Source organism: Macaca thibetana, chromosome 12 (assembly GCF_024542745.1).
Source record: "Macaca thibetana thibetana isolate TM-01 chromosome 12, ASM2454274v1, whole genome shotgun sequence".
NCBI classification, from domain to species: Eukaryota; Metazoa; Chordata; class Mammalia; order Primates; family Cercopithecidae; genus Macaca; species Macaca thibetana.
In genome coordinates this window covers 3,800,100-3,806,305 of record NC_065589.1, presented here as the reverse complement: position 1 = coordinate 3,806,305, position 6,206 = coordinate 3,800,100, and positions in this window count along the sequence as shown.

Genomic DNA, 6,206 nt, shown 5'->3' with positions numbered 1-6,206 from the left:
AGGTGGAAGAAGAAATACAAAATAAATTATAAAATGATTTGAATTATAAAATAAAAATAAAACATATTAAAATTTGTAGGATGTAGGTAAAGCAGTGCTTAGATGGAAATTCATATCATTAACTGCTTGTATTACAAAAGGGAAAAGGTCTGAAACCGCTAAGCTTCCACCCTAATAAACCACAAAAGGAGGAGAAAATTAAACCCATAGCAGACAGAAGGAAGAAAATGATAAAGAACAGAAGTAAAAAAGTAGAAACACAAAAACAGTAAAAATATCAATAAACCCTTATCCAGAGTGAATAAGAAGAAAGCGAGAAAATACAAAGTACCAATGTTAGAAGTAAAGCAGATACTACAAAAATTAAAGGGATAATAAGAAAATGTTATGAACAACCTTATAACAATAAATTGGATAACTTAAATGAAACAGAACAATTCCTTTAAAAACACAAACTACCAAAATTCACTCATGAAGAAATAAACCACTTGAATAAATCTACATCTATTAGAGAAACTGAATTTATAGTGATTTGAATGTATTTGGATTCCACAAGGAAAAGCACAGGCCCAGATGGCTTCACAGACAGATATTGCCAAACATTTAAAGAAGAAATAATACCGATTCCATACAATTTTTTCCCAAAAAAATAGAAGTGGAAGAAATACTTCCCAAATCATTTTATGAGGCCAGGATTACCCTGATACCCAAATCAAGTAAAGGCATTACAAGAAAAAAAAAAAAAGAACCGACCAAAAAACTAAATTAGACACAAAAACCCCTAACAAAATATTAGCAAATGAAATTGAGTAATGTATGAAAGTGATAATACGTCATGTTCAAGTAGGGTCTAATCTATGGATGTAAGGTTGGTTCAACATTTGAAAATCAGTAAACATAACTTGCCATATCAACAGGTTAAAAGTGAAAAAATGATATGATCAACTTAATTGATGCAGAAAGAATATTTGGCAAAATGCAAAGCCCATTCATAATTGAAAAAAAAAAAAAAAACCTCTCAGAAAACTAAAAATAGGGGAGAACTTCTTCAACCCGATAGGGAGCATCTGTGAAAAACCTTCATCTAACATCATACTTCATGGCAAAAGACTGAATACTTTCCTGCTGTGATTGGGGAAAAGGTGAGGATTTCTGTCCTCACTACATTTTTTAACATTGTACTGGAGTCCCATCCACTGAAATAAGTCAAGAAAAAGTAACGAAAGGCACATAGATAAGAAAGAATAAAAACTCTTTATTCATAGGCAACATGATTATCTATGTAGAAAATCTCAAGAATTTACATAGATGCTCGTAGAACAATAAATGAATTTAGGATGGTCACAGGATACAAAGTCAGTATACAAAAACCAGTTTAATGTCTGCATACTGTCAATGAACAGCTGAAAATGGAAACATTGAAAGTGCTGTTTAGCACTGCACCAAACCAAAAAACAAACAAACAAATAAAAATAATTGCCTAGGTGTAAATCTAACAATATATGTTCAGGATCTGTTACAGTTTTGAAAACTCAATATTATTAAGAGCTCAGTTCTCCCCAAGCTGATTTGTAGATTTAAGGCAATAACAACCAAAATGCCAGCAGGTATTTTTGGTAGAAATTCAGATTCTAATATTTATATGGAAATGCAAACAACTTAGAACAGACAAAATAATTTTTAAAAAGAAGTACAAAGTTGGAGGATTCCCACTACTTTAAGACTTGCTATAAAACTACAGAAATCTAGACAGTGTTTTATTAATATAAGAACAGATATATAGTAATGGAAAAGAATAGATAGCTCAGAAATAGTCTTACATGTATATGGTCAATGGATTTTTAGAAAAATTTGCAGGAAAATTCAATTGGGAAAGAAAATTATTTTCAGTAAGTGGTGCTAGAATAATTGAACATCAATATGTAATAGAAATCAACCTCAACTATTAATCTTACACTGTATACAAAAATTAGCCAGAAATAAATCATATAAATAAAAAAGCTAAAGCAATGAATTTTCTAAAAGAAAATACAGAAAAGGTATTTTTGATATCTGAGTTAAGCAAAGATTTCTTAGATATGATACAAAAATACAAACTGTGAAAGAAGAAGTGATAAATTGGACTCTATCAACATTGAAAACTTCAACTGCTTGAAAGACTGTTAAGAAAATGAAATAAGATGAAAACTGCGAGAGAAAATACTTTCAAAATATAAACTAAATAAAGAAATTTAGAATTATATAAAATTCTTATTCAGAATTTATATACATTTAGAATTGTATTTAGAATTTATATACATTTAGAATTACATTTAGGATTTATATAAAATTCTTACCCATTTAATAAGAAGATAATGACCAAACTAAAAATGGGCAAAATATTTGAACAGACATTTTACCACAGATGACAAATGGCAACTAAGTGTATTAAAAGATGGTCAACAAATCTTGAGACTCTTGTAATGCCAAAGAAAAAGACATGCTCAAAAATGGTAGGACATATGGGAAAGACACAGGTACAAACATGAAAGTGACCCCAATGGCCAAAGCTGAGGGAATTAGAGAAACAGCATAAATGATAGTATTGGATTATACCCCACAGTATAAAATAAATATCTATTAGTCAATAGTGATATAAATAACAAATAAATAAATGGGAAAAGGGAACTGCTCTTCTTTACAGTAGAATTCTAATTAGTAAATGGAGAAGAAATAATGCAAATAGAAAATCACTATTTGGCAAGCACCATAACAAAAGCTGTTGCAGGCAAGAATCACAAATAGATGTTACAATTATTGGGTAAAAATAGGATGAAAAGCAGGATAGTCTCCTGGTCTCAAAGTATCTTCCCACAAGATTCTTACTAATCTGGAATTAGTAATTTCCACACTAAAGGAAAAGGGGTAACTTTATAATAGAGAAAACTAGCATTCACCTAACCGAGTTATCAAAGTTGCATCAGCAGTAATAATACATTCCACATACATTATATTGTTTCTGTGGTATTCTTACCCAAAATGCATAACCACAATATGTTCATGAAAGAACATCAGATGAACTCAATTTGAGGGTCATTCTTTAAAATCACTGGCCAGGACTTGTCAAAAGTGTCAAAGTTATAAAAGACAAAGAAAGATTGAGGATCTGTCACAGATTAGAGGAAATTTGACAGTTAAATTCAATGTGGCATCCAGGATTAAATCCTGGACCAGAAAAAAAAAGTGTGAAAACAGGAAAATTTGATTAAGTCTATAGATTAGTTCACAGTATTATATCCATGTTAGTTTCCTGGTTTCCACCACTGTACTATGGCTTTGTGAGATTATGGGAGACTGAATAAAGGGCATATGAGAACTCTCTATTTTTGCAACCATTATGTGAATCTAAAATTATTTCAGAATAAAAATGACATTTGGTAGAAAAAAAAGCCAACATCATTAGTCATTAGAGAAATACAAATTAAAACCAACAGGAGATAACTGTGCACCCACTAGGATGGCTAGAATTAATAAGACTGATGCTAGCAAGTACTAACGAAGATGCAGAGAAACTGAATTTGCTTTCTGTCTTTATCGTGGTAAAAAAGACACATCTATTGCATTTACAATGGTGCACAACCACTACCACTATATATGAGTAGTTCCAGAGTCTTTTCATCAGCACAGATGAAAACCCTGTACCCACTAATACTCACTCCCTATTCCCCTCTGTTTTAACATATACCCATGATTTGTTTTAATCAGGGGAAATGAGACACGCAGATATGGAAATGACTGTTATGAAGGGAGGAATTTTATACTCACAGATCCCTGGAAACAGGAGGTGCAGTACACCTGGCAGGGCCTTATGGCGAAGCACCAGGATTGATCAGGAGGCAGAAGAGGTGAGGGGGATGCGTGCGAGAGATCCTTGATCGTGTTTCACTGGAGAGGCAGGGCAGGGTGAGCAAGTTGAGCATGTTTAGGATTGAATAGCTGAAAAAATTTCAGCAGGCTCTGGGCTATAGTGGTCCCTAGTTGTCAGTGTCTGGCTCTGGGGTGATTTAGGGAAGGGTGGGTAGTGTTATGGTCTGCAGGAGCCAGATAAAATCAGGTGGATGGGGATACTAGTTGGTTTGCAAATCAAGACATGCTCTCAGACAAGTTGTTTGCTATCTCCAGGAATTAGCGAACCCTGGGAGGGGCAGTTCCTTCCTGGGTCTGCAAGGACCCAAGATGTCAAAGCACTGTAAAATACAGAAAATAAAAAACATGACTAACACATGCCCTCCTCCCAACCCCTGGCAATGACTCGTCTGCTTTCTGTCTCCTGGATTTGCCAATTGTGGACATTTCATAGACATGGAACCGTATAATATGTCACCCTTTGTTTTTGGCTTTTTTCATATAATGTCTTGTTTTCAAGGTCTGTCCATGTTGCAGCACGTGTCAGGACTTCATGCCTTTACATGGAACGACTGAATAATATTCCATTGTATGGCTGGACCACACCTGTTACCTTTTCATCTGTGAGTGGGTGTGCAGGTGGTTTTTACATCTCAGCAATGGTGAACGATGCTGCTACAAATATTCATGTACACATTTTTTTTTTGCACACCTGTTTTAATTGTTCTGGTTACATACCCAAAAGTATTATTAAGATTGCTGGATCATATGGTCATTCTGTATTTCACTTATTGAGGAACTGCCAAATGGTTATTCCCAGTAGCTGTGCCATTTTACATTCCCACCAGCAGCGGAGGAAGATTCCAGTTTCTCCACATCCTTGCCAAAATGTGTCATTTTTCAGCTTTTGTTTTTTATGTTCTATAGCCGTCGGCAGCTGAACTTGTATACACTGCTGGTGGGAATGCAAAATGGTCCGGCCATTCTGGAAAATAGTTTGGCAGTTTCTTCGAAAGGTAAGTGTACATCCTCACAGGACTCAGCAACCAAGCCCCTAGAAAGATGAGAGATGAAATCGTCTGTGAGAGACCTGAGAGAGGTGAAACACATGTGTACAGAGGCAGCTTGAGGAAAAACCACCCTAAACTGGAAACAACCTAAATGATCATCAGCCAATGAATGGATGAGCGATTGCAGTATATACAGACCACAGAACTCTCAGTCACAGAAAGCAGCAGGCTCAAATATGTGCAACGGCATGGATGACCCTCCAGGGCACGAGTCTAAGGGTGAGAAGGTGGACGCGAAAGGCTGTTTTCTGTCTTGATTTCACTTTTATGAGAGTCTTTACAAAGCAAAACAGAAACAGAAATGAGATCAGTGGTTGCCAGTGGCTGGGGAAGGGGAGGCAACTGAGTGCAGAGGGGTTCAAGAGGACTCGTCAGAGTGATGAGAATGTTCTTAGGGAGATAGTTCTGCATATGAATTTTAAACTTGAAATGGATGGATTGTACTGTATGCAAACTATACCTTTTAAAAATGGTTATTTTTTTGTAAAAGCTTGCATGCTTTAGACGGATCTGCTTTTCTGCTTTATATGTGGAGCATGAAAACCAGCTTGCAGGTGGAGGGGCTCACAGTGTCTCAAGACACACAAAAGTTGCAGGAGGATGTGCACGTGTGGGAAACTGAGTCGGTTTCTCAATGTCAGCAGCAAGGACTCACAAGGCTGTTTGTTTTGTTTTTTACTAGGTGTCGACAGCGCCTTCTCCTTCACCTTCTCTCTCTCTTTCTCCTCCTCCTTCCTCTTTAATGAATTGACCATTTTCCTTAATGTGAGCATAAAGAAAATATCTTGTTACTTGAAGATTTCCACAACTTGCATTGTTGTTGATTATATACCAAAATCTTCCTGGAAGAAAATACAATATTCCAGATTCCTTACACAAATAATTTTCAGAGAATGAAAAATTAGTGTCAATATTTTCCTCCTATTACGTTTCAAACCTCCTTACTTCTGTGTGTGCATCTGCCAGCCGACCCGTGAGCGCTTCTGCTGAGTTTCTCAGCCAGGAGTCAGTGGAAATCTATGGATTTCAAATGGATTAAGACCACAGGCGACACCCCCATCGTGCAGCCTGAAAGATGGACACGTTTTACACCCATCCTGTGTGGCCCAGGGAAACAAAGGCCACACTCTCATCCTTTGATATTGGCTCATGAATTTCTCCTCCGGGGGAAAAGTAAGTATCTGTCAAATAATGCAATAAAGTCGTTTGGCTTTACTCTTGGAGCTCAGCATCTCTTCAGCCAGTAGCGTG